The 27,759-nt window shown below is 49.2% G+C and overlaps 1 protein-coding gene across 8 annotated transcripts in view; it reads right to left on the bottom strand.

Moving 5' to 3' along the window:
• Positions 1-23,607, bottom strand: part of CRACR2A (calcium release activated channel regulator 2A) — a 146,961-nt gene extending 123,354 nt beyond the window's left edge. For 6 of the 8 annotated variants that reach the window (XR_006819612.1, XR_006819613.1, XM_046011644.1 and 3 more), the window contains exons 1-2: positions 23,392-23,607; positions 6,931-7,207 (exon numbers count right to left, since the gene is read on the bottom strand). The gene's annotated coding sequence lies outside the window, so the exon portion shown is untranslated. Of the gene's footprint in view, positions 1-3,175; positions 3,360-3,702; positions 3,813-6,930; positions 7,208-23,391 lie in introns of those variants that run through there. The other 2 variants (XM_046011638.1, XM_046011641.1) reach the window with 2 other exon arrangements.
• Positions 23,608-27,759: the final 4,152 nt, after the last annotated feature.

Here is a 27,759-nt window from a genome sequence, read left to right as displayed (position 1 = left end):
CTTCTTCTGGCTTCTGGTGGTTCCTAAGAACAGTCTGTGCCTCTGTCTTCACATGGCCTTCTCTTCTCCGTGTCTGTCCTCTGTGGGCCCAAAAGGTCTATAGGGACACTTGTCACTGGATGGAAGGCTCCATGCACTGCCCAACATGATCTCATCTGGAGATCTGTGACTTAATTACACCTGCAAAACCCCTTCTTCTGATAGAGTCACATTCGTAGGTCTGATAGGTTAGGAGGCAGACCTATCTTTTCACCGTTCACCCCACTCAAGACAGTGATTCTCAACCCTCCTCTGGAGACACCTGTAGACTCCAGACACCTGGGCCTCAATCCAGAGATTCAGTCACCAATGATCCTGGGTGGGGTCAAGGTGTGAAAGGTATTTGTGGTCTTTTGTGTTTCTTTTTGTTGAAGTTACCTGGTTTCTCTGGACCAGCTTGGGGAAAACCGCTGTTCCAAGTCCCGAGGACTCATAGCATCTCACCCGAGCAGACACTAGGAGTGACAGGGACCTTCCTGACTGCTTTCTCCTCCAGGATTATTTCCATGGAGTCACAGATCAGACTGCCATCTACTGGTATTTTAATGCTGCACAAAAGTCAGAGACATTAGAGACCTCCACACTCTCCAATCCATGCTGTTATAGAACAATCCTGTTCTATAATCCTGTTCTAAAATATTCCTATAACGAATATTTGGAAACACCTTCCATGCAGCCTGAGGTGACCCTCCCAGGTCACACTAATGAAGCAGTCAAGTAAGCATACACCTGCTTACGATGAATGAGATTAGATTATTCACTCCATATGAGGAGTACACAGAAATTAAAAAAAAAAAAACCAGAGGACAACAGAATTTAAAAAAAAATAAACAGAACAGACAACAGAATTAAAAAAATATTTGGAGGAGAAATAACAAACCCGCTTACCAGTTTGTATCTGATGACAGAAAGAAGGAAACAGCCCCAATTGAGGTATGGATAATATGTCAGGTAAAGTTACTAACGTGAAAGTAGATAGAACAAGGAAGTGTGTTATTCTTGTGAACGAGTTAAACTTTATACAGGGTCATAATAATTGATGATGCCGATACCGGACAGGGCAGTGACAAAGAATCATGGAAAACATTGTCTCCAATCTGGAAATCCCACCCAGAGGGTGAAGGCGTACATTCAGTCTTGAGCATTCCCTTCCCCCTGCTCATGCTCTCTCTTTTCCTCTCTTTCTCTCTCTCTGTCTCTCACTCTCCCTCTCTCTCAAATAAATAAAATCTTTTTTTTTAAAGAAAGTGTTTGATACATCTCAAAGGGGAATATCAGAGTGAGAGTGAACAAGAAAGGCAACCCCAAAGCAAATCATTGTAATGTCTACTTTTTGCAAGACGTTTCTCATCATTGTCCTACAATTGCATATACATATATTAGATCTATTTTAAAAGCAGTTTCTAGAAAGTAGGTTATTGACATGGTGACATGTCCCGTGCCTCGCTTATTTAATAACGTGTCGTCCCGCAACTTTGTGTGTTAGATGAAGTCTTAATCGCCTGTTACAAATCTGTGGGTGGTCTCTTTGTTTTGCAGTAACTACATGTTGCACTGAAACTCTTGTCAGTTAAGTGTATGTCTGGAAATGCTCTAATCTAGAGAGAAGGCACAGAGTGGGGAAATTATCTAATCATTTCAAGATTTTGTCTTTATTTCACTTTATTTCGGTGAGGCTTCTCTTCCTTGAAAACGAGCTCTTCAATTACTGGGCTTTGGGGATCACTTCCTTGAAAATTTCTCAGTATGACTATGTAGAAAAGTATTACTAATTTCTATTTATGTTGGGTTGAGTTTGGGGGGGCAGGTGCCAATGCTTCACTGATGGGGTTTTGCACTTGGAATCACGACAGGCACCCTCAGCCCACACACAGGAAATTCTTGGGGCATTTGTCAAAGCCATCCCACGGGTTTACAAAACACCTTCTAGGACTTCTGTACTCAAAGCACTGTGGTCTCTGGGCCTGCAGCAGCCCCTGGGAGTCTCTTGGAAATGCAGAATCTTAAGCCTTGAACTAGATTTACTGGATCAGAAGGTGCATTTTTAACAAGACCCTAAGGTGATTCCCATGCACACTGAATGGGTTTGTAAGCAGCCTTCCGGAGGTAGAACTGACCCCCCATCAGGAATACTGACCAAAGTCACCCTTCCTTGTTTCTCCAATGAGGAAGCAGGCCCAAGGAGGCCGGTCGACTGCGTATTGTGCTCCTGTTCTTGTTACTAAGCTCCGTGACATGGGGTTCTGTTCTCGTATCTGCACACAGCCACCAGCAGAGACGTACACACAGCTGTGGCCTTGGAAAGGGCCCTCATCTGTATTCCCTCAGGACTGAATTCTGCTTTTTACCCAGAAGACACCGGCTTTCCTTTACACATCTGTAGATGCACAAGCACAGATCCCTAGTGCTCACAGGGCCTGAGTTTCGACACCTCCGTTTTGAAAATTTCGCCAGCTGCGCCGAGGACTGGTGTTTGAATGCAGAGCAACTGGTCAGCCTCCCGCTCAGGGAGAGAGAGAGTGAAGCAAAGCAAAGCCCCTGGCTTCTCTGTGGTAACTACAGAGACGCTCGATGCTGTCGCAAAGGAGAGAGGCGGCTTCCTTCAGCATGCCTTTCAACTCTGGCTGAGGCTGCCCCCCAGGGCCCCCCCCCCGCCCCCGCCTGCAGAGCGGCGGCCACTGTCAGCTTCCCCCTGGGCTGTGGGCAGGAGGATGGCGCCATATCTCTGCCCACAGTCTCTACTTCCGGGCCCCCACTTCCTCCCTTCATCGAGCAATGGTAAAGACTCAAGATGAGTGGAAGCCACCCACCTTCTCACTCCACTGCAGTGAGTTTCTTTCTTTTATCACATGGAGGCCCTCGCCCGACCCCTCATGCCATTTCCACACCATACTGAGCAGGTGGCCCTGCTAGGCTCCCAGGACCGGGGTGGGGCTCGTTGCCCTTACCTCACACATCTGGCACGCCACCTCACCTTCCGAAGCTGCTCTGTAAATGTCAGGGGGCCGGAAGAGCAAAGGGGGCAATGGAGCCGACGACAGCATGACAGACCACAAAGCACGAGCCCTCACCTTTGTGAGGAGAACAAACATGCATTCTCATCACAAGCTTTCTTCGGGGCATGTCCCCAACTCACCCGTTTTCAGAGCTGCTCCCTTACTGTTGTCTCGCCAGGCCACCACTAATGGCAAGCTTAAAAGGTGAGAGGTGTAGCTCTAAGTCACACTTTTAAGACTTGGGAGGCAGCATGGAATACCAGCTAAAGCATCAGGCTCTAGAGCCAGAAATTCTTGGGCTCAAATACTCGTGCTGCGAATCCTGGTCAAGCGACTTCACCCTGGCACTGTTTCCTTGTCTACAAAACACAAATAGGACCACCACATCCTCATGGGGTTCTGGTGAGCTAGGGCATGTAACAGAACAACTGTCGAGCTCGTTTTTATTCCGGGGCCCCAAGCAGCTACCCAGGCTGTGCTAAGACAACCAGCGAGCAGAGCTCCTTCCCCTCTACTCTGAGGCGAGATGGCACGGACACCCAGGTGAGCCAATATGTCAGGAGCAAATGAAGCAGAATCACACCCACACAGACATCCGCCCTCTCCTTTTCTTCTTGAAAGAGACCACCCTTGGCTTTCATTTGCCAGTTTGAAGAGACATGAGTACCTGAGTGATTTTTTTTCTTTCTTCTTTAGCCACTGTTAGAAGGACTGCGCAGTGGTGATGCTGGGTGGCCGTCAACACTCAGAATTTTTAGAAGACAGAAGAGGGGGAGGCTGGGGAAACAGATGGGAACAGGCTAGTCCCACTGTCAGGGATCCTTATAGACAGCAGCCACTCGGTCCATACCCATGTTTATTAGAACCCACTGTTTCCAATCCTTTTGATAATTCAAAGATAGTTCAGAATTTTTCAGCATTATACACATTTACTCATGAGCTGGAATGATGGGCTTACTCACTTCACCATTACTTATTTTTTTTTAAAGATTTATTTATTTATTTGACAGAGATCACAAGTAGGCAGAGAGGCAGGCAGAGAGAGAGAGAGAGGAGGAAGCAGGCTCCCTGCTGAGCAGAGAGCCCGATATGGGGCTCGATCCCAAAACCCTGAGATCATGACCTGAGCCGAAGGCAGAGGCTTTAACGCACTGAGCCACCCAGATGCCCCTTCACCATTACTTATAATAAACACCAAATGACTGAAAACGATGACCTGTGTCCATTGGTAAGGGCTTGGTTGAATTAACCAGGGTACATCCCTACAATAGAGCAGTATGCACCTGTCAGGAAAAAAAAAATTCAGAAAACACTCAACATACTCACAGGAAAGGAGTGCCACGATAAATTAATTGGGGGTTAAAAAAAAAAACAAAACAAGGTTTAAAAAAGTGTGTATCGTAGGAAAAAACAGGGTAGAGGTATCAGGTATATTTGTACTGACTTGTATTTGCAAAATGAAACCCTAGAAGGATGTACAAAACTAATTAAGCTGATTACTGTCCCAGGTGGGGGCAGGGGAGGCAAATACAGCCCAAGATAAGATTTCACTAGATATCTTCCTGGAATGATTTTTTTTGAACTATGTAAACATACTGCCTATTCAAAAAACAATATAAAAATATCATGTAAAAAAAATACACCAGCCGCTGTGAACAAAGGACATCCTCAGGCTACACATGGAAAGGCCTGCAGCCTCTGGTTTATAACTTCTGTACTGATGGGCCCTAAATTGGGGAAGCAGCAGCTGTTAGCAAAGGGAACGAGTTCTCCTCGGTGTGGAAACAACCACGTTGTTGAGTGTCTATTATTTGGGATTCCCTGTGAATTGCCCGGCAATGAGCTGGTTGGGTCCAGAAGCTCCTCCTCTCCACAGGAAAGGGATACATCCTCTCCCAGGGTGAGGTGGGGCTCCCCCACTTTCCTTGATAGTTAAGGCTGCCTGGAACCCAAATGGTCTGGTTTTTCCCCTCCGCTGGGACTTCTTCCCAATTTGTCCTATAAAAAGGGAGAGTCATAGGAACATGGAGGTCGTGCCCTGGAGCACAGTATCCCAGTGTGTCCAGCCAGGCCCCAGGTCACACAGACTCCCCTGGAGAATGTCAGAGGAGAGAGAACAGAGGACACATGCTTCTCAGCACCAAGGGGCACTCAATATCGATGCCTCTCGTATGTGCTTGTCTTGCCACCCTGAATGAGCTCACTTAGTGTTCTGGGTTGAATGGCGATCTCCAATAAAAACCTATTGAAGTCCTCACCCCAGGACCTCAAATGGGAGCTCATTTGGAAACAGACATTGCAGATGTCACTAGCTAAGAGGAGGTCATCCTGGAGTGTGGTAGGCCCCTAGTCCAATAAGAAGGCAGTCATGTGGGGGCCGCCTGGGTGGCTCAGTTGGTTAAGCATCTGCCTTTGGCTCGGGTCATGATCCCAGGGTCCTGGGATGAAGCCTGCTCGCTCTCCTTTGCCTGCCGCTCTCCCTGCTTATGTTCTCAATCTTTCTCTCCCTATCAAATGAATGAATAAAATCTTTATTCAGAAAAAGTCATGTGGGGGCGCCTGGGTGGCTCAGTGGTTTAAAGCCTCTGCCTTCAGCTCAGGTCATGATCCCAGGGTCCTGGGATCGAGCCCCACATCGGGCTCTCTGCTCCGCAGGGAGCTCGCTTCCTCCTCTCTCTGCCTAGTGTGATTTCTCTCTGTCAAACAATAAAAAAAAAAAGTCATGTGAAGATAAAGATACAGAGGGAGAAAGCCATGTGACAATGAAGGCAGAGCATGGCTTACGTGGCCACAAGGCATGAAATGCTGAAGATGGCTGAAAGACCGCCAGAAAGTGAGAAGAGGCAAGGAAGGATTCCCCTACAGACTGGGGAAGGAGCATGGCCTTGACAACACCTGGACTCTGGACTTGAATCCTCCAGAAGGGGGAGACGATCAATTTCTGCCATTTTTAATCGTTTGTGATACTTTGTTATGGCTGCCATGGGAAATGAATAGCTCCGCCAGCTCACCAGCAGAGGAAACGGATGCTGTCCCAGCTCAGTAGGTGGTTGGGAAGGCACAGAGGGCAACTCTGACCCAAAGGATGAAAACTCTGGGACCTGGGCTGATGGAGTTCGATCGTGTAGATATGCAGTAAAAACTCAGCCAGTCAATCATTACAGAGCACTGACCTTGTAAGGAACATAGGAGAGAAAATGTTCCATGACAGCCCTTGGGGAGTTGATAACATGATCAAAGATTTAAGACACACATGAAAAGTATAACATGCACAAATATATACACACATACACATTATATACATATATAATACATGTAATACAACATATTTCATGTGGCCAAAGAAGGATGACCTCACCCCCCAGCCCATGCCACAGATGTCACCCCTAACTAAATTCCCACTGGATGGCCATCTGGCCTCAATCTTCTACTGTGTTTCATTTTAGCTGCTCCTGATAGGTGTGTCTGGAAGATCTGGGAAAGCAGCGGAATGTTAGGCTAGTAGTCAATTTCTAGAAGTTATCACCCGTTCCTTGCTGAGCCCAAATTCCTTGCCCACTGTGGATACCCACTGCTGTCCATGATCACTGTCTGCTACCCCTGGTCAAAGACTCTCCCACCAGTTTCTTCTCAGCCCCTGTTCAGATCCTATTCTGTTCACCTGTTCAGATCCTATTCTACAGTTCTCCACGAACCAGACATGCGGGAAACTCAAAATCCAGGTAGGCTGGCAGGGCGGACTATAGGAGTTTTTAAGTTTTTAAGCTCCAGAAAATCAGAGACATCCCCCACCCCCAGCAGGAATACTGCATCATCATGCAGAACCTTTGCTTATGTGGCCCCACCTTCTCGCAGGTTCCCACCACACCTGGCTCGAGGAACCTCTGATTCTTACCGTAAGCAAGCTGGGTGGCCCGTCCCACGCCTGGGGTTGGGGAGGCAGCACTCCAGGCTTGAATGCTCCTGGAGATCTCTCTGAAGTCCAGGCCTCTGGATCGGACAGCAGCTCCGGGAGGAAGAGACGTGGTCGTGCTGAGTGCCAGGTAGACACCCAGGCAGGGCTCATGAGGAAAAGCTGCAAGTCGAGGCCACTCCACCCCTGACCAGCAGCCCGATGATGTGATTTGGGCTCCAGCCAAGCTCCTGAGGGACAGCTGTGGTCCGGGCATGAACTGCAGATGGAACAGACAGGGGAAAGGTCTCCTCGCTCTGACTTCAAATAGTTCATTACAGATATTCAGAGTAGAAAAGGCCTTTGAAGTCATTTAATTTGTATCCTGTTGCTTTCCAAATAAATTTCCAGCTGGGATTTGGGTCTGGTTTTGTAGCAGACACTGTGCTTAAGCAACATCCATTTCTCCCTTGCTCCTTTCCAACAGAACTCCCATGGTGTTACCACTCAGGGAAGGTGCCTGTATGCCCAGCCCATGGGCCCTATGCCGTCCTACAGATGCAGGCCCCTGACCCATGAACAAGCAGGGGGTGGGCTTCCCACCTCCTCTGGTCATCGACACATGAAATGGTTTTCTGGGCTCTGAAAAAGAGACAGGCAGGAACTCTTCCTCTGCTGGATGTTGTCTTTGCCCAGGCACTTTGTGAACATGATGTGCAAGCATAAGGGAAGAGCAGAGGAAGAAAGAGCCCAGGTCCTTGAGAACATCGCTGAACCACTCAGCTGAACAGCCCCAGTGCCCCTCTTCCTCCAGACTTCTCACCATACACATAATACATATCCTCGCTGTTGACATTCACTGAGTTGAGTTTTGGGGCTGTTTTGACTGCTGAGAGCTAAGATTATCCTAAATGATGTGCATCCAGATGTTCCCAAAATCATGGGTCCATATTCCTGAAGCATAATCTCATAATCCTGACTACAACCTCCCACACTTTCCACGTTCTCGCCACCTTTTCTGCGTGTCCAGTCCTCTTCCCAGACTTGACCCGTGTCACCGCCTTGTCAGCACAGTATTCAGTTCTACGGTATATGCCAATTTGGTCACTGAATCTGTTAAATATTTTTGAGTCCCTGTGACGTACCAGACAGGGATGTCATCCTCACAAATGAAGCCCCGGAGAGCGCATGGTGGGGGAGACCCACTCCTGGCCAGGAGGCAGGTGAGCACCAGTGGCAAGGGCCTCGATGGGAGGTGCGCCCCGACCTGGGCATGCATCAGGGATGTGGGGGTGGGGAGTGCTAACAAAATCACTGGAAAACAAACTCATTCTCTGGGGAAGAGCAGAAGGTTGTGAGCTGCAGACCTTCACCACCAAGGATATGAAGAATGGTCAGATCATCATAAACGATAATTGCGGCAGCAAGCATTTCCTGAGCGCTTATAACGAACCAAGGCACTGTTTCTCGGGCTTTCTGAGGATTAACACATTCAGGCCTCCACCAAAACTGATGAGGCAGCTCATACTATCCGCCTCATTTTATGGAAAAGTACACTGAGGCTTAGAGAGGTTAAGTGACACAGGAAGTGAGTGGCAGGGGCAGGACTGGATGCTGGTGGCAGGGCTCACACTCTTGACCCGTCTACACCAGTGCTTCCCACAGTGGTCACCACCAGAACAATAGCACCAGGGTTCCTGGGACCTGGGACAAATTCAGATCTTGAGCCTCATTTTGGACTTACAGGCAGAACCTCTGTGGTTAAGACACAGCATGTGGTGTAACGAGCTCCATGTGATTCTGAAAGCCCCATAATGTTGGGGAACCCCTGCTCGACACCGTACGCACATGATGGGAAAGGATGGCATATTCAGAGGGAGATGAATGGTGGGAAGAGAAGCAAAGCCAGCAAGAAAAATGGGGTGGGGTGTGGAGGAACTTTCCATATCGGCCTAAGGAGCTTGGCCTTCCCTGTACAGGCATTTTGGAGACACGTTGTGGGGTGAGTCAGGGAAGCAGCATGATCAAGCTTTGTGCTTTGAGGCAAGATCTCTGGCCTTGGTGTTAGGAATGGACTGCAGGAGAAGAGGCCAGAAGGAGGGAGCCCAGCTAAGAGGTGATACGAGCAAGAGCAGGGGTGGCACTAAGCAGATGGCAGAGCGACAAAGAACAGGGTTACAAGAGACAGGTTGTGATATTAGCAGGGCATGGGATGTGCAGCTGGCAGAGGTATCCAGGATGCCTGCCTCAAAAGTTAGGTTGGTGGGGAAACTATTTAGCCAGATTAGAAATGCTGGAGGAGGAACACGTTGGGCAGGAAAGATAAAAAAAATGTCCATTTGTGAAATGTGAAGACTGAGATGTCTGTGGGACATCAGGATGAAGGTATTTCAAAATGCAATGCCGAAGAAGGATCTGGTGCTCCGAGGCGGAGTCTGGACTGGTCATATGGGTTTGGGGTTCACCAGCATAAATGTGATGCTTGAAGCCAAGATAAAGCTAAGGCTGATCACAGATTGTCTAGGAAGGAAAAGATGAAGGCTGGATTTATGCAAGACACTAATTTTCTTTCTTTCTTTCTTTTTTTTTTTTTTTTGAAGAGAGAGAGAGTGCACATTTATGTGCAAAAACTGTAGGGGAGGGTAAGGGTGAGTGGAGCAGAGAGAGAGAGAGAATCTTAAGCAGACTCCACACCCAGTGCAGAGCCCAATGTGGGGCTCAATTCCATGACCCCAGATCACGACTTAAGCCAAAATCAAGAGTTGGATGCTTAACCAACTAGGCCACCTGGGCGCTCCAACACTAACATTTAAGGGATACAGAGCAAGAGAGCAAAGGAGACTCAGAAGCAGAGCTTAGAGGGGTAGCTAAAAATGAAAGAAAGAATGCTGCCTCAAAATCCAAGAATAAGGAAAGTTGGAGAATGTTTAAAGATAGAGGGTTGACAATGGTTCCAAATGGGAACACTCACATTTCAAGACTGAGAAGAAACACTGGCTTTAGCAATGAGGAGGTTGCAGGTGAACTCAGTAAGAGCAGTGTAGGGGAGCGAAGGAGACAGAAACCAGATCCACTCACAGATTTATTCTCTAGAGGGGCAATAACTACCACATGTCAGGCTTTGTGCTTTGTGTTAGAGATACAGAGATGAGCAGGACGTGCATGAATCCCACCCCCACCAGATGGTGGAGGAAGACACATAAAGAAGAGAAATTACAAAAACAATCATGGAATCACAACTGAACTAAGTGCTTTGATGAAGACACGAAGGGACATACAGAATGCTCCCCATAGGGAGCACAGAGAGAAGATGAAGGGAGGGAAGGCCGGGTCTTCCAAGATGAACATGAGTGAGCCAGGGAGGAGGATGAGAACATCCAGGGAGAAGGAACGGCTGATAAAAATACTCTCGGGGAGAAAGAGCTTTCATGAGTCCAGGAAATGGAAGGAAATCAAGGCGAAGAGTACAATTTTAACATGGCAAGGATCGGCCAGAGGTGAGGTTAAAGAACAGTGTTCTGTGGGCCAGGTTAGGGATCTGGGACTTCACCCAAACAGTGGGAGGAAATTACTGATGTTTAGCCTAAAAGTCTGGGAGAGTCATGATCCGATTTTTATTTTTTAAAAGATGACTCTGGCTACTTGTGGGGGAATGAAATGGGGAAGGGAAAGGGGGGACAGAGAGTGAGTATACTGAAAGCATCTGGGGAAATGTTATGGTCCAGATGAGAGATAATGATGTCTTGCTCCAAGTTGGCAATGAGTACGTTCAGGTGTATGGATCCTAGAGCCACTTAGTAGGTGGGATCAGGAGGACTGAGGGATTGGGTGTGGTAAATGGGGAGGAGAGGTTGAGGTCTTAGAGCTTGGGCTCTATGGTCCCCTCTACACCCATTTTGGATACATCCAGAAGACCACTGGGATGGAGTAACACGTACCCCTGAACTCCAAGCAGAGGTAAGACCAAGCTAGGACTCAGCAGCAACTGGGAGACAAGTCTTATCAAGCCCTCCTCTCCTCAGGGTGCCCCTAATCCCTTAGAGATAAAATGATCCCTCACATAGGAGGTGTCTTGAAGACCCCCTTGTCTGGCCATACTACTTCCAGAGTCGTGTCCTCTGGGGGTGGGGCTCAGAGGAGAACAAGCTTCCATCGCTCTCTCCCTGCGCTGGGTAAGACACACTGACTGGCTTCTCGTTAAGGCGTGCATTCACTGTTCACGACATTCAAGTCATAAAATACATTCAGTACAGTATGGACAATTCTAGGTCCCAAAGGCCAACCTCCACTGTATTATTTTTTCCACTCATAATTTTGTCAATTTTATTTATTTTTTTATTATGTCCATTTAGCCAGCACATAGTACATCATAAGTTGTTGATGTAGTGTTCAACGATTCATTACTTGTCTATAACATGCAATGCTCATCACCACACTTGCCTCCTTAATGCTCATCACCCAGTTACCCCGTCCCCCAACCCCCTCCCCTCTGTAACCCTCAGTTTGGTTCTCAGAGTCCAGAGTCTCTCATGGTTCATTTCCCTCTCTGATTTCTCCCCATTCAGTTTACCTTCCCTTCCCCTGTGGTTCTCTGCACTGTTCCTTATGTTCCGCATGTCAATTTTAAATAAAAAAGCTAAGTACTTTGACCCTCCAACTCAAAACAACCAAAAAGTCTTGTACCAAAAATGTATTTTTAAAAACGTTTCTGGCAGCATTGTTGAGCTGGCAAGAAAGGAAGGAATTCAGAGGCCAGGGACTCCTTCAGATAATGAAATATCCAGGTTCTGATTATAATAATGACAGCAACATCATTGAAGAAATTAAAGACAAGCCTGTAAATATGTACGAGGAACAACAACAACGAATCATGAGAAATAATCAAGATTTGAAAAAAAAATGGACCAAAGGGAATTTTTAAAAATAAAAATTAAACAACTGAAGTTACAATCTGTGCACATTAGACACAGTCTGAGAAAGAAGTAGTGAGTTGGGAGTTAGTCAAAATAAACTAATCAAAATGCCGTAGAGAAAGACAAAGACTCAGAAAAATAGGAAAGAGAGCTTAAAAGACATGAAAAATGGAAACTAGCAGGTGTCTATTTGGAGTCCTAGAAAGGGAAGAGAGAGAGAAAGCATTTAAACAGATAATGGCTACAAATGTTCTTAAAGGGAGGAAGAATGGAGCACCAGGCTGGCTCAGTTGGTTAAGCATCTGACTTTGGCTTAGGTCATGATCTCAGGGTCTTGAGATCAAGCCCCGTGTCAGGCTCTGTGCTCAGTGGGGAGTCTGCTTAAGATTCTTTCTCCCTCTCCCTCTGCTCCTGCCCTCGCTCACACCCGGAGGCGCATTCTCTCTCAAATATTAATATTTTAATTATTTTAATAAATATTAAAATAGAGGAAAGATACCAACACACATATTCAAGAATGCCAATGAATCTCAAGAAGAATAAATAAAAGGAAATCCACAACAGTTATATGTCAACGAGACAGCAGAACACCAAAAACAAAGAGACTATCTTAAAAACAGCAAGGAGGGGGCTCCTTGTTAAGCATCTGACTCTTGGTTTTGGCTCAGGTCACGATCTCAGGGTCTTGAGATTGAGCCCCACATCGGGCTCCGTGCTCAGTGGGGAGTCTGCTTGAGATTCTTTCCCCATCTCTCTCCCACCCCTCTGCTGCTCCCCTCCTTCTATGCCCCCTCCTCACTGAAATAAATAGAATAAATAAAATCTTTTTTTTTTTAAAGTAGCAAAAAAAGAGACAAGTTACCCTGCAATGGTTACAAGCTGAAAGATGGGGGTCAAATACTCAACATGCTGAAAGAGAGTAAAACCATCATCTGAAAACTCTGTGCCTGAAAGAAACATTCTTTATGAATAAGAGAAACGGTGGCACCTGATTGGCTCAGTCAGTAGAACATGCAACTCTGGATCTCGGGGTTGTGAGTTCAAGGCTCATGTTGGGTGTAGAGATGACTTAAAGATAAAGAAAGGAAATAATTAAAGAAAAAGGATAAGAGAGAGGAAGGCATCATCCACGGACAAAACCCTAGTCTGCCACAAGCAGATGTTCATGAAAGGACATTTTTAAAAGGTGTATTTCTGACAGAAGGGAAGAGAGTCTACGCGGAAGATATGAGATGACAGAAGGAGTGAAGAACAAAGAAAATGAAAATGGGCTTTCTCAGTCCACCGGTGAAAGCATGCAGATCTGGAGTCAGATGTGCTTATGCTCATCTCTTGCTGTCTCATGTCTTACTACCTGGGGAACGAGAATCTTCCTCTTAAAAATTCATACAATAACACCACTTACGCAAGGTTGTCGTAAGGAATAAATGAGCACATGCACACAAATGCTCCCAACACAGCTTCTGCATCTGGAAGATGTCAGATAAATACTAATTTCCTACCTCTTCCAAAAGCAGTAAGTAAACAGGTAAGGAAGACACTGTTAGTGACGGAGAACATCGGCCTCTGCCTGGGCGTGAGATGGGCGGCGGCAGTGTACCAGAGTCAAGGGGTCTGCACCGTGGAGGAGATGCTTAGGACCTGGTCTTGTTATCTTTTCAGTCTCGAGCCCAAGACCGTTCAAACACATCATCCAGGATGTCCGTATTTTTAAAATACCGTATATACCCACACGTTCCAGGCATATACACACCCTGGATTTCCGTTTAACTCACAATTTTAAAATAATGTGTGTTGACAGATTTATGAGGTTGTAACAAGAGTGCTGGCTCATCTATAGGGCAAAATGGCTCATGTCACCCACTGTCCCTGGGCTCTTCTGCCAATGAGGGGAGAGTGAGCAGCACACAGACGACCCCTCTAGAGCCATTTCTGCACCCCAGTTCTCCTGCGGAGAGACACGCTCCCTAACTCCACCCCTGACATCACCCCGTTTCATAAGGTCTACAAAAGAAGAGAAAAGGCAGCTAAGAAAAATTAGCTTGGACCCCTCTGCCTAATTTTCATTTGGCAACAATTGGTGGGTATGGTGGGAGGGAGTTGCAGGGAGGGGCGACAAACCCAGGGAAGGGACAGATAAATCCAGAACCAGTCTTCCTTTGATGGTGTCAAGGAAACAAACAACACCAGTCCCCAAGTCCTAAGACCCGGGCTGGCATCCTTACTCTGTCATCTGTTCCCAGGTGTCCTTAGGCAAGCCACTGAACCTCTCTGATTTTATTTTCCTCCCCTGTAAATTGGAGACAGTAATCATATCCTATCTGTAGAGCATTTTACCATTTACTAAGTGTTTCCATGATCATCGTTTCATTTAACATGGATGTACTCACCTCATTGCTCTGCTGTAAAGATTTAAAAGAGAGTCTGAAGAGCTTGTCAACCCGAGGGAACATCACCAGGGTGCTGGCCTTCCCCTGCTAGGAGCGGGGGACTTGCTGTCTAAGGGGCTGCTCTGAACTCTGATTCTACACTTATGACCCTGCTGATCTTGAGCAAGTGGCTTCGCTTCTGGGGTCCTCACCTCTAAGCTAAGGAGGAGAGTTCAAGTCCCAGTTCCTAGCCCAGCAGCCTGGGAGGTGCTCAGTGAATGAGTTGACTTGAGTCCACACCAAGTGAAGCTGACAGGTAACTGACCACAATTACCTGCACTCACCAATACCCTTCATCCTCCAGGCTTCCTTCTCCATGGTTACCTCTGCTCCCCATACCCCTGGGCAAATATTGGCGAGGGCAGAAACTGTGAAAGTCAGGACCCACTGGGGACTGTTGCTTAAAGATGACAAAGACTCCAATTCACACTCGACTCATGGGGCGTTCTCCATGCTGTTTCAGATGAAGCAAAACCCTGGCTCCCCCAGCTGTCACTCAGCCTGGACGCTTCCCACTTCTGCTTGAGAGTCTTGCCTGGTCTCGGGTCACTGGCCAAGCCTCCATCCCCTCAATGAGGCTGGGCAGCTCACCCTATTGATAAAAGGCACTGAGTCCTTATTTTAATGACCTATGTATTTATTTTAATGACCAAGAATCCAACAGTTAATTTAGCCCAGCCTGGTCAGCCGATGGAGACTGCTTGGCTGCAGAAAGTGTCAACAGCCTCCATTTGAAAAGGTTTTATCTTTGTAAAGTGCTATCACATGGCCACTGCTTCAGCCCATTGCTGTGACATGCCATAGAGATATGACGAGGAGACTGGGGACCACAGCAAGCAAGGGCCATGGACTTGCTGCGGACTGCCCCTGCTCCGTCCAAGCTTTCTGGCCTGTCCGTCCGCCTGCTCCAGCTCCTGGGGAACCAGGTCCCAAGACAGCTGCATCCTAGGAGGACATCATCAGGACTCCCATCGGATGGGCATTTAGCTAGGACAAGGCAGGGGACACGAGGCAGGGCTTTGTCACTCAACTTGTGTCTTAGGCTAAAAAGAAAGCGTGCTCAGGAGCCTGAATTTGGCCCAATCAGCCTGGACTTTCTGAGCAAACTGCACGGAGCAGGGGACTGGCACGTGTGCTTCCTGGGGGAGGCAAGGCAGTCAGCCATGACCATCACCTGAGCTAGTTAGCATCTCTTCCTAAAGGGCGTCTGGGACAGCCCAGCCCTGACAGAGCAGGGCTCGGCTGCATGGAGCAAGAACCGGTCGTGGGGACCCAGGCAGGCAGGGGCAGAAAGGACCTCGGATGTGAAGGGCTGTGGTCCTATGACCAGGGCTGAAAAGAAATCAGGCGGCAGACGTGAGTGAGTTCAGTAGTGGGGCTACGGTTAAAAGAGTGATCCCCCGGGTTTCTCCTCAGTCTGCTTTCGTTCGCTTTCCTGATGGGTCACTTCATACGAAGAGAGTGAGATTGTGTGGGTGGCCCTGCCTGCTTCCACATTATAGCCCTACAGAACCTTCTGCAAGGGGCCGAACACATCTCCATCCTCACAGAGCACGGTCCATACACCACCCCCACATCCATGCAGATTCTAGAAACCTCCAAGCATAGACACAAAAGAGCCCAGGCGGGGCTGGCTGTGTTCAATTCCGCATACAGCAGCCCTGTCTATGTGAGAGAGGAAGGATCAGAGGGTCCTGGTTCCCACATCTTTTATAAGGTAAACTGACTCAGTGATGACCAGCAGGAGGATGACAAGGCAGCCCTTAAAAATATCGGTAGGGGGGCGCCTGGGTGGCTCAGTGGGTTAAGCCTCTGCCTTCGGCTCAGGTCATGATCCCAGGGTTCTGGGATGGAGACCCGCATTGGGCTCTCTGCTCAGCAGGGAGCCTGCTTCCTCCTCTCTCTGCCTGCCTCTCTGCCTACTTGTGATCTCTGTCTAATAAATAAATAAATAAATAAAAATCTTAAAACAAACAAACAAAAATATTGGTAGGGTTAAGGCATGGCTTATGGCGTGGACAGCACTTTGGGGGGTTAATTTGAATGCAGAAGGGCCCTCAGACACTGTGAAAGTGAACAGAAGGAACTTCACAGGAGATTTCTCCCAGGACTCCTCGGGACCCTCTATCTGAGGACCGTGCTTGAAGGCCCAGCTCCGTTCTTGCATCCACTGTGACACCTTCTCCAAAGCCATTTCCTTCTAGAGCACAGATACACTCTGTCCCACTCTCTTGCTAACAGGCACTGTGCTGTCCAAACAAGTACCAGGGCTTCCGTTCTTCCTCCCCTCGTGACATGCCGCACACAGGCATAGAATATGTGCTCAGTCTGTATCTGCCGATCCATTTGGTTGAGGTTTTTGGGTCTGGGGGGGGGATGGCATTAATATTCAGAAAAACCACATTGATGGAGCCCCTAAAGTGTATCTGAAAATTCAGATGTGGTATGTGGTATAACATGATTGTTATTCAGAACAAATTAGAGCTCTTTATTCTATTTCTAACTCCAGCAAATAGGGCTTGTGTGTTTAAAAAAATATTTTTAGTTTGCAGTGTGTGATTACATAATGGAGGCCTAGTAATTTTTCTGATTAACATTCATTTCCCTTAGCAGTTCCTTTTTGCGTCTTTGTTTCTGATTTGAGCCGCCGTCCAGTACATTAAAATGGCTTTCCTTGAAAAGAAGTTCTAGAACAGACTTTTTAGCTGGCCTTCCCCACCCTGCTATTTCTGACTGGCCTGTGCCTGCATCAGCTTACCTAGTGTGAAGTCAGGGGACTCTGCTCCCCTGTTACAGGTGTGTCAGCAGAGCTCTGTTACTCAGCAAACCCCACAGCCCAATGGGTTAGCCTTTGTAGGGAGTCGGACTGGTGCAGAAGGACGGGCAGCAGCAGGGTTGGGGGGAGGGGGTGTCAGTAACGGAGTGTCTACACCAGAACTAGATGTGTGAACTCAGATAAGGTGTTTAATCTCTCTGAGCCTCAATTCCCTCATCTGTAGAATGGGGATGCTGAGTCCTCGATTAGAAGCAGTGCGTGGCACACGGTAACCACTCAGAAATGATCTTCTGCATGGGGACCAGGTGAAAGTCTTACTGGATACCTTCCTGCTTTTCCAGCTGACGGGAGTGGAGAAACCCAGAACCTGGAGCTCCCAGCAAAGACAAACCCCAGAAATCTGAGTAGGGGGGCAACACAGCAAGGGTGGGCCTAGTCCAAGGAGGGGGATCATGAGTAGCAGGAGAGGCACCAGAGACCCACTGCAGAAGATAAAAGTTGTAGAAAGAACGTTTGCTGCAGAAACGGGAAACACATTCTAGTATAGTTGCAGCCAGGATGACCATGGCCGTAGGGATACGTTACTTTGTCCTGAGTAAATGCAGAGTCAAGCTACAACAGGACACCAGAAGGGGACAGAAAAGCACAACCCATCATGAGTAAGAATAAGAACTGAAAGGGTGACCAAGGGCCTGCCTCCCGAGAGGACTCGCCATCTCCCTGCCTGGAGAAGGACCCATGGTCAAAGCTAAACTCGCACTTCATAGTACGTGTGTAATTAGTTGAAAAGCTTAATTTAGCAGTTTGGTAAATTCCATTAGCAGTTTATCTATGGTATATAATTAAGTTATTTTCAAGCAAATCCTTTTTGGCTAATGGCTCTGGTTAAGAATCCTAATGGAAGATGGTTCATGTAATACATACCCAAATCTATGCAGATTCTAGAAACCTTTGGAGTCGACACCAACGTGTGAGGCAGTGCTGGCTGTGCTTGATTCTAGACAGTGACATTCCCACCTTAGGCAAAGAAGGAAGGGCAGAGAGGCCAGAGTCAAAGCCTGCCTCCGACATTCCCGCGGCGGTGGGATGTTGCATCTTGGAGTCGCTTCCTCACCTTGAGGAGGTGCTTGATAATAACTACCACGTAGGATTGGCGGGAGGAATATACGAGGTGCTCTAAAGTGCTCATCACAGAATCCAGCCCAAAGAGGGGAGTCTCAGGGAAGCTCGTGTGTCGGAAGCAGAGACTAAAAACAAAAACCAGCACAAACTCGAAAACCAGAAAGTAGCAAGGAACTGCAGCAGAAAGATAGCCCACATGGAGGGGCATCAGACGGTTAGGCCACTGTAGGAAAGGAAGCTGAGACAGAGAGAGACTGTGGAACTCGCAGGGGTCAGGGTTAATCCCAAACCCTATCAGCTGGGAAGATGAAGAAAGGTCTGGTGGTGGTGGTGGCCGCACAGCACGGCGAGCGCTCCTAACGCCACCGAACTGCACACTGGAACGTGGTTGAAACTGTCAGCTTCATGTTCTCTATGTTTTACTCCATTGGAAACAAAGACTGAGTTACCACAAAAAAAATTCAAAAAGAGCAGTGCCTGGCTGGCTCAGTGGCTTAAGCACCCAACTTCTGGATTCCACTCAGGTCATGGTCTCAGGGTCATGAGATGGAGCCCCAGGTCAGACTCCATCTATGGGTGGAGCCTGCTTGAGATGCTCTCTCCTTCTCCCTCTTCCCCTTCCTGCTCATGTGCTCCCTCTCTTAAAAAAAATAAATAAATAAATAAAATAAAGCAGTACCCTAAAACTCATCTCTCAGCCCACTGAAGACATTGAAACAGAAGTAACATAAAGGAGAGTTGGGGGGTCAACTTCTTTCTCGGGGATTCTGAGGGAAGGCAGTGTCCGTGCGCCCAGACACCAAGCCGAAGGCTACCACCTCCATCATGTGGAGCTGATCTTTATCCAGGACGTCTGTGTAATACAAGCTCCCAGAAGCCCTGAAACCCCACATCTACCACAGACCGTGGCATCAGAAAAAGATCTAAGATTCTTATGCAGAATAATTTGTCTTTCCTAACGGTATCTCCCAGACGGTTATTTCTGGCCATAATTCAGACAAAACAAAGGTAACTTCCAAGGATCTCCTCCCCTTCCCCACCAGGTTCTCTGGGGATAACAGTGCCACTGTCTTATTCAGAGAGAACCCCTGCCTTTGGGAAGGATGCCCCTAACTTTCAGTCATGCTCAGGTAATAAACAGGGTAGCTTTGGCACCCAAGTTCCGCATTCCTCGCAAAAAAACACACCCTGGCTAGAGGCACAAGTAGCCTCTCCAGCCAGTGTCTCTGACCTCCTTGGCTATGACTTCTCTGATGTCCACAGACAGGCATGCCAGCCTGGTCCTGCCATTCCAGAGAATAAAGGGCTGGCCTGTGCCTCAGGGTGCTGCTGAAGCAAATGTCCTGTGGCCTAGGCCTGGCCGCACACCGGGGCCCAGTAACATTTCCCAGCTGTCATTAAAAGCCCCAGCAGCAGCGATGGGGTGCAGAGTTCTGCTGGAAGCTGGACACAGAGAGTTGGTGACACAGACCCATTCAGGGTCCTTCTGCCACCTACCCACATGCCTCTGCCCCCTGTGCTTGTGCCCTATCCCAGGCCCTACCTCCGGCCTCCACTTTCTCTGTGCCTTTCCAAAGCGGACCTGCTCTTCTGGGTCCAGCTTGAATCCCGCCTGCTCTGTGAAGCCACAAGAAATGGACAAGGGGGAAGGATCCCAGACCATAGAGCTCAACAGCAAACTCTCAATGAGTAATGCCGCCCCAACCACAGGGACCATGAGAGCCTTTCCCATGGTGCTCTTTCATGCCCATTAGCTCACCCGAGATGGACTGGCAGGTGTCTAGGCCCTTTCACCGAAGAGGGAAAAAACTCAGGCTGAGGACATGTGGCTGGTTCGGGTCAGAACCAGCGTGTTTCTGGTTCTGGGCTCCACATTCACAGTGCATCCTGAGGAATGATTGAGGCCATGACCCTGGGGCCAGGCTGCAGGGGTTCAAAGCCCAGACTGGCCTCTTATTAGTGTATGACCACGGGCGCGTTTTACTCTACTTCTCGGAGCCTCGGCTTCCTCATCTATAAAATGGGAAGAATGTAATAATAGTACCTATCTCATGAGGCTGGACTAAGGCTTGAACAGGTTCACTCGTGCCCAGCTCTTAACCATGCCTGGTGCATTTCTATGCACCCAGCCTCCCACTGCAGGGGCAAGGGGCTTCCTGAATTTCCGTGTTTGTTCAGGGTGGGGCTCCAGGAAGTCGGTCTTCCTCCCTTTCCTCCTAGTGGGTACAGGTGTGGGGTTATGTGGATTCAACGTGGCAGAGCTCCGTCTGTGTACCTAGGCCAGTTGCAAATCCTGGAACTCAACACGGAGCAACCTCTAAAACAAATAAAGTGAAAATAAACCAATCACCTAGCTAATGAGAGATTTTCTTCTTGTCTGCTCTGGTAATTGAGGCCCTGTCGCCAGTCTCATACTTCCTCGGTACTGCTGTGAGTTTAAAAAAAAAGGAGGGGGGTAGTTAAAGAAGCTGCTCAGCCAGAAAGGCAAATGCAGGCCCCCGGCCCCTTGGGAGGAGGGCAACACATGGGGGTAGGTACACCCCAGCCTCATGCTAAGTCCTGTCTTCTCACCATTCCTCCGAGCCCAGTAGGGCCGAGAATTGCACAGACCCAGGGAGCACCAGGAGCCAGAGCTTGGCGCTGAGGCAAGCTGGCCAGACCTCAGGGAACTCCCTTACAAAAGGAACAGTTCCTTTCCTCCCACAATTTCTCAGTCCCAGCCACCAGGGCAGGGCAGCTCTGTTCCGTGAATAAAGGGTCTTTAGCACAAGTTCAGTGGGGCAGAGCATAGCGAACCTGAACCTGAACCACGTGGGAAGCCTGACTGCTTCTACTTTCCTTCATCTCCTACATGTGCCTGGAGCATCATCCAGGGTCAGGTTCTGGCCCAGTGCTTAGATGCTGCTCCTGTAAATGCCTCCCTTGGCCACCCCATCCAGCATGCGTCAACAAGCAGGCCGGGGAAGAAAGAGCCTCCCTGACATTTTGAGAGCCAAAACAAACTGACAAGGGAATACATCGTCTCCACAAGAATCTGTCACAGAAGAAATCCTATACTCCTCAAGCTAGGAGAGGCCCCCAAATGTCACTGTGCCCATCAGACGGGGACCCCCTCTGGTCACCCCAGGCAGACAAGGCCTTGAGGACCCCAGTCCCAACATGGGCCTTCGAGAGGATCTTCCGGTGTCTAACCGAGTCCTTACGTCCTCAGGGACCCGGTCTGGTTACCAGGCAAGAATGAATCAGAACCTAGAAACTGGGGGCCAGAAGCCCCTGAACAGGGTGCAAGCCCACAGCATCCTTCCTTCTCCCCACCCCAAGTCACTTCGCCTTCAACCACAGCTGTCCTGTTATCCAGATAAAGTCAGGCTCTGGGGACCATTGGGAGCAGCTCTTAAGGGGAAACAAGGAGTCAAAATCTTCCATGCTGAGTCCTGGAAGGGGACAGAGGGACCCCCTCTATCTCGATGCTGGTGGTGAGTGGAGGGCCAGGGTCATGAGATGCTGAAGGTCCAGGCTCTGGAACAGCCACACCGTTCTAATTCTGCCTCTACCACTTCCTGGCTGTGTGACCTTGGGCATGATACTTCGCCTCTCTGTTCCTCGGTTAATTTTTCTATAAAATGGGCATGACAGCAGAGCAACCGGGCTGTAGCAAGGCTTAAACCAGGAAACCCATGTCTGTCCCTGGATGTGTACTGGCTGTCGTGAGGATGACTGGTCTGTCCCACATGTCCTGCCAGGAGCATCGTGGTGAACACTCTCCCTCTCACTCTCAAAAGCGAATGGATTGCCTGAGAAATTATCAGGCTGACTAGCTCTTGTCTTTCGTTATGTCCATCTGGTGACCTCCATGCTTCACCCTGCCTCTCTGAGCATGGAGGAGCCCCAGTCCCAAAGTGTGGGTCCCCAGAGAGAGCTCTACCCATGCCTCTGAGTATCTGTGCATGGGCTCAGGCATTCCTTTTTCTCTTCACCCTATCCCCCCTCTCTTCTCCCACTGCCGCCCCCTCCTCTCTGCTTCCTCCCTGTCCCCCTGTCCTTGCCTCAACAAGCTGGCAGTGTGTGCTGGGAGGTCTGGATTTGACTGGCAGCTCCCACTGACCCTGCACCCCCGTGGACAGGACACTGTCTGGCTCGAACTCAACTGGGCCTCACCAAATTTCTCTTACAGGAAAGGAAACAATCTGAGATGTCAAAGAAATCACCTGGTCCCTGGATGGATGAGTAGAAATAATGGGCCATTTTGTGTATGTGTGTGTTGTTTAAAGGAAATTATTAAAAAAAAAAAAAAAGAAAAGAAAAGAAAAAAGAACAATAACAGCTTTAAAATTGTCCCTTCGATGCCAGAGCCTGTCTCTAAAAACCTCAGAGTCAAACACGGGGCAGGTCCCCCACAAGTTCACTGTGTCTGAGTGGACAGACATGGGACTCAACGGGCTTTCCCAAATGCTCAGGGGAGACTGGCTACATTGTGTTGCACGCACACACATGCATACAAACACATGCGCGGGTGCATGCACAGGCACAGACACCTGGGCCAGAGCCCGCACGGCCGGCCAGCGGCGTCACAAGGCCAGACCACAGCAGGAACAGCTAGGGAGGAAGTGCGGCCCCAGTATCAACCCATTTCCTGACCCCCTTCCTCTGCTCTGGGAGGTTCTCTGTCTTTGTCTTCTGTCTGTCTGTCTCTCTCTCTCTCTCAGTTCTTTGTTTTTACACAAGGCAACAGCCATGCTGCTGTCCTGGTCCACGTGGCAAGAACTCCCAGCAGCAATGACCTGCAAGTGAGTTTTCCTTTCTAGATCTGTGACCTTGGGCGAGTCACTTCCCTCTGAACCTCAGTTACCCCATCTGTAAAACAAAGAGGCTGGGTGTGGCAAAAGGGTCCCTGAGGTCCTACCTGATCCCAAACCCCCGGGGTTCCTGAGTCCTCCTCCAGTCCTCTCTGGGATCTGTGTCACCAGGGAGCAAGCGCCAGGTCAGGCCAGGGGGCAGGGATGGGGAGCCTCTCTGTTCCCCTGCGGGGGATGGGGGAGGGGACACAGACTCCCCTCCCTCCCCTTCCCCTCCCCGCCCCCCCCCCCCATGTGCTGCACACACAGACACGCGCATTTGGCTGCACCGGGGGATCAGGGTGGAAAAGCCGGCCTCCCGGGCTGCCCCCGGCAGTGGGGGCAGGGGAAGAGCGCACCCTGCAGCCCTCTAACCCTCCTTCACGTACCTTGGGCGTCGCCGCCTTCCCTCCTACCCGCCCGCGCCGCGGGTTCAGCTCACAGCTGTCGGGTTGACTCTTGCCAGGCCTGGCTGCTCCACTTTCTCCACCCCAACCCGTGCCGGCTGGACCGGCCCCCTGCGCCACAGAAGTGGCAGCGGCTTGCCTGGAGCCCCAGCTGTCCGCGCCGCCGCCCCCTGGGCGCCCTCCGGGATCCGCACGCGCCGCGCAGTGGGGTCTGGGCGGGCGGGAGGCGACCTCAGACTGCCAGGGAGCCTGGGCGCCGAGGGCGGGGCTGCTGCTGACTTAGCCTGCCTGACTGGTCAGACTTCCCGCGCCCCTCTGTTCCTGAGTGGCCCTGGGCCCCTTGCCCTGGTTCCAGAACGTTTATAGGCTGCACAGCCTGCAGGAGCCCTGATTTTCTCTCCTCCCGGGTCTGCACCCCTGAAACCCCCACCCCCTCCCACCCTCCCAGGTCCACTCCCACTGTTACTTGCATGCATTTTGTCCTTTATGCTTTCCTGCCTCTTCCATACAGTGAACTGTGGACATGCATGACCCTATAATAAAAATCCAATACATTTATTAATAAAGCAATAAACAAATCTCCAGAGGCCCCCCCAAGGTTCAAGCTGAAGGAAAACGCTCAGTCTGGTACACAAGGCCCTCTCGCGCAAACTCTCTGGCCACCAGCTGATTTCCCAGCCTCACTAAGTCTCCCCCAAACACACACACATACACATGCACCCCTGCTAGGCACACAGGCTGTTGCCCAACAGCCACAGCTGGGAGTTCTTGCTTTGCCTGGAATGCCCTTTGCCTTTGTTGTCTGCCTGTGGAACTCCTACTCATGCATCCAGGCCCCACTGAAATGTCCCCTTCTCCATGAATCCTTCCCCAGAAAACCCCAGCTCCCTTTCCGCTGGTCCTACAATAGGGGTTTTGTTGTGTTGTGTTTTCATTTTTATTTGGTGGGTGGCCGTGCTGGAAGCCTTGGGAGTGGATGGGAAGTGAGGAAATGGAGAAGTGAGGAAGGCCGCTCTCAAGGAGGCTGGCAGCGGAGGCAAGAGAAATGCGGAGGAGACTCAGAGGTGTTTGTAGATAGTTGTCAAGAATCTGATGAAGAAAGAAGGGATGGGGAGTGCGGAGGTGTCAAAGGCCCTGATTCCAGAGGAGACAGTGGGGACTGGAGGCACAAGACGGGGTGGGGAAGCTCCTTAATCTCAGAACCAACAGAGGGAGAGAAGGATGTAGGAGGATGGGGAGCTCCTGGGTGACGGCAGTGTTCTTTGAGACACAGGACCATGAATAATGGCTGAGGGTCTGAGTAAGCCAGTGGGGTGGGTAGCATTTAGCACACACACCCGTGCTGTGAGTTTCTGCCTTCTCTGCTGCGGGGGAGGGGCCACTCAGTGCAGAGAAGAGCTGGTAAGCTTGGAGGGCACAGGGTTACTTCCCAGCGGATTGCTCCCTGAGTCACCTTTAAGCTCCATGGCACCCTCCCTCCTGGCATCTCTGTTTTCTTGCTCACGTCCTGCTCTCAACGGAAGGCCCTTTTGTCTTGCTTTGTCTCCCCAGGAGAACAGTGGAAACATTCACTGTTCCAGTATAGGAATTCCCCTGCTGTCCCTTCTTCCTTATTATGAGTGGCTATGATTATGGAGTTGCCAACAGGTGGAGGCCAAAAAAACAAACAGACCTTTCAATATTGACTCTTCCAGCTGCCATGAAGAACGGCAGCCCCTGCCCCACCCCCCAGAGCCTCCCCAGCAAAGTCCAAGTCAAACAGTTGCTGAAGGGTGGAGGGCTGCTGAGCTCTACCAGGGCAAGCAGACTCCAGGGGAGATCACCCTATATCTACATCTTTCAACTTTCTCCTCTTTGAAAATGTCGGGCTTGGGGGAATGGGTAGGGGGAAAGGAAACATTTTCTATGAGATTGTAGGGGCCAAGTCAGGCTCATGGCTCTTACTGAAACATAAAGCTAGGGACACCTGGGTGGCTCAGTCAGTTAAGTGTCTGCCTTCTGTTCAGGTCATGATGCCAGGGTTGGTGGATCGAATCCCACATCAGGCTTCCCACTCAGGGAGTCTGCTTCTCCCTCTGCCCCTCACCCTGCTCATGCTCTCTGTTCATTCTCTCTTGCATTCAAATAAATAAATAAAATCTTAAAAGAAAGAGAAAAGAAACGTAAAGCTACAATGTAGGAAAAATAAGGCCTCCTTGAGGATATTTATGAAACCATGCACCGCCCCTGTGAGGTTCACCAATCTGGAGTCTTTCAGAGGCTGGACAAGTAAGACATGAGCAATGACTTTGTTCCCTCTCTCCCGCAGCAAGAATGGGCTTCATCATTCAGATGAAGTTATACTTAGGGAGCTGGAAAAGAACTAAGCCACAGAGCCCATCCCATCCATCCTGGAGAGGATAACCAGGGTCCAGGGGACTTGAGCAATGGCAGTGGTGACATGACCACTCCCATCCATGAGCACAGGATTCCATTCCGCTCCTGCCCTCTACAAGTGGCCTCTGATGCCACCTGGGGTGGGATATTGTTCTTCCTATCAGGAATTTCCAAATTTCCCACTTATGGAGCAGGGAAAGAAAAAGCACCACATAATCAAGGGTGTCCCTTAATGGACAGTGGAGCCCTATCATTACTTCTGCTAAAAAAATTTAAAGACGCCACAATGAGTAATGTGTTGCCCCCCAAAAGTGCAGGAAAATAGAGGTAGAATTAGCTTCTGTGCAAATAATGGAATTAATGCTTTATATCTATTATTTTTCTATTTACAGAATTTTTAAAAAGATCTTATTTACTTATTTGAAAGAGAAAGAGAGAGAGCATGAGCAGTGGGGAGGGGAAGAGGGAGAAGCAGACTCCCACCAAGCAGGGAGCCCAATGTGGGCCTTGATCCCAAGACCCTGGGATCATGAACTGAACTGAAGGCAGATGCTTAACCGACTGAGCCACGCAGGGGCCCCGCTATTTATAGAATGTTTGAGAAAGGAAAGGACAGCTCTCCTGTTCTCCCGAGTTTGCGTTCTTGCCCATGCGTACACATGCCCAAAAGCCCTGACTGCAGTGCCCTGGCTCCTAATGTAATAAGCAAAGCAATCAGAAACACAGGAAAGTACAAGAGTGTTCTGTAAGCCAAGAAATGTTTTTAAGCTGAGTCTGGCAGGTGGAGCCCACTTGCTCCCAAGAGCAGTGACAACAAAGGGAAGCTGCTGCCACTTACATTATGTGATGGCTCCAAGCTACGCAGTGCTTCCATCATCAAAAGCTGGTCAGGAACACTGCCATTTGGGGAAGATGTTTTGGTAAAGGAAAAAACAAAGTGTTGGTTTTTCTAAGCTGGTGCTCTCAACCAACACTAGATTTTAGATATCACAAATTATATGAGCTGAAAATTTGGAATTTGAGAAGATAAAACTCAAATGACTTATTGCAAATATAAGCCATTTCTTGATCCATTAGAAAACAAAAATGATCGGGGCGCCTGAGTGGCTCAGTGGGTTAAGCCTCTGGCAATGGCTCAGGTCATGATCTCAGGGTCCTGTGATCAAGCCCCGCATGGGGCTCTCTGCTCGGTGGGGAGCCTCCTTCCTCCTCTCTCTGCCTGCCTCTCTGCCTACTTGTGATCTCTATTTCTGTCAAATAAGTAAATAAAATCTTTTATAAAAAAAAAGGGGGGGGCACCTGGCTGGCTCAGTGGGTTGAGCCTCTGCCTTTGCTCGGGTCATGATCTCAGGGTCCTGGAATCGAGCCCTGCATCTGGCTCTCTGCTCAGCGGGGAGCCTGCCTTCTCCTCTCTCTCTCTCTCTCTCTCTGCCTGCCCCTCCGCCTACTTGTGATCTCCCTCTCTGTCAAATAAATAAATTAAAAAAAAAAAAAGAAAGAAAGAAAGCAAAAACGATCAAAACAGCAACTGCTTGACCTGGACACACAATCCAGAGGCTCTAAAAGAGCTAACGAAATAGAAATAAAATCTCAGAGCTATCATGGGATTTGACTTCTATTTTGAAGACTGAAAGTCTTCTTATGTCCTATAGAATTGCTTCTGTAATGCCTCTTGCCCCCCGTCTTGTCTCCTCATTTATCCCCTTGGCCAGGCTTCAGGACCTCTCTTTTGACCATGACCTTGACTCTGTTTTCTCAATCCCTCCTCCACCCAACACAGCCTACACACAACTGGGGGTGATGTTATTTGTAAGGCACAGCTTCAGACACGTCCCTTCCCTGCAAACAAAACCTTCCAGGAACACCCGCTGTGGTGTTCTCTGGATAAAATTCAGAATTCGCTGGGTTGACCTCCAAAGCCCTCCACAATCGCCAACCTTGCTTACTGCTACTCACCCCTAAAGAAGCTGTAAA

The sequence above is a fragment of the Meles meles genome, chromosome 7, assembly GCF_922984935.1.
Source record: "Meles meles chromosome 7, mMelMel3.1 paternal haplotype, whole genome shotgun sequence".
NCBI classification, from domain to species: Eukaryota; Metazoa; Chordata; class Mammalia; order Carnivora; family Mustelidae; genus Meles; species Meles meles.
Note: the sequence above shows the minus strand (reverse complement) of the source record. Positions and strands in the feature narration are given on the sequence as shown.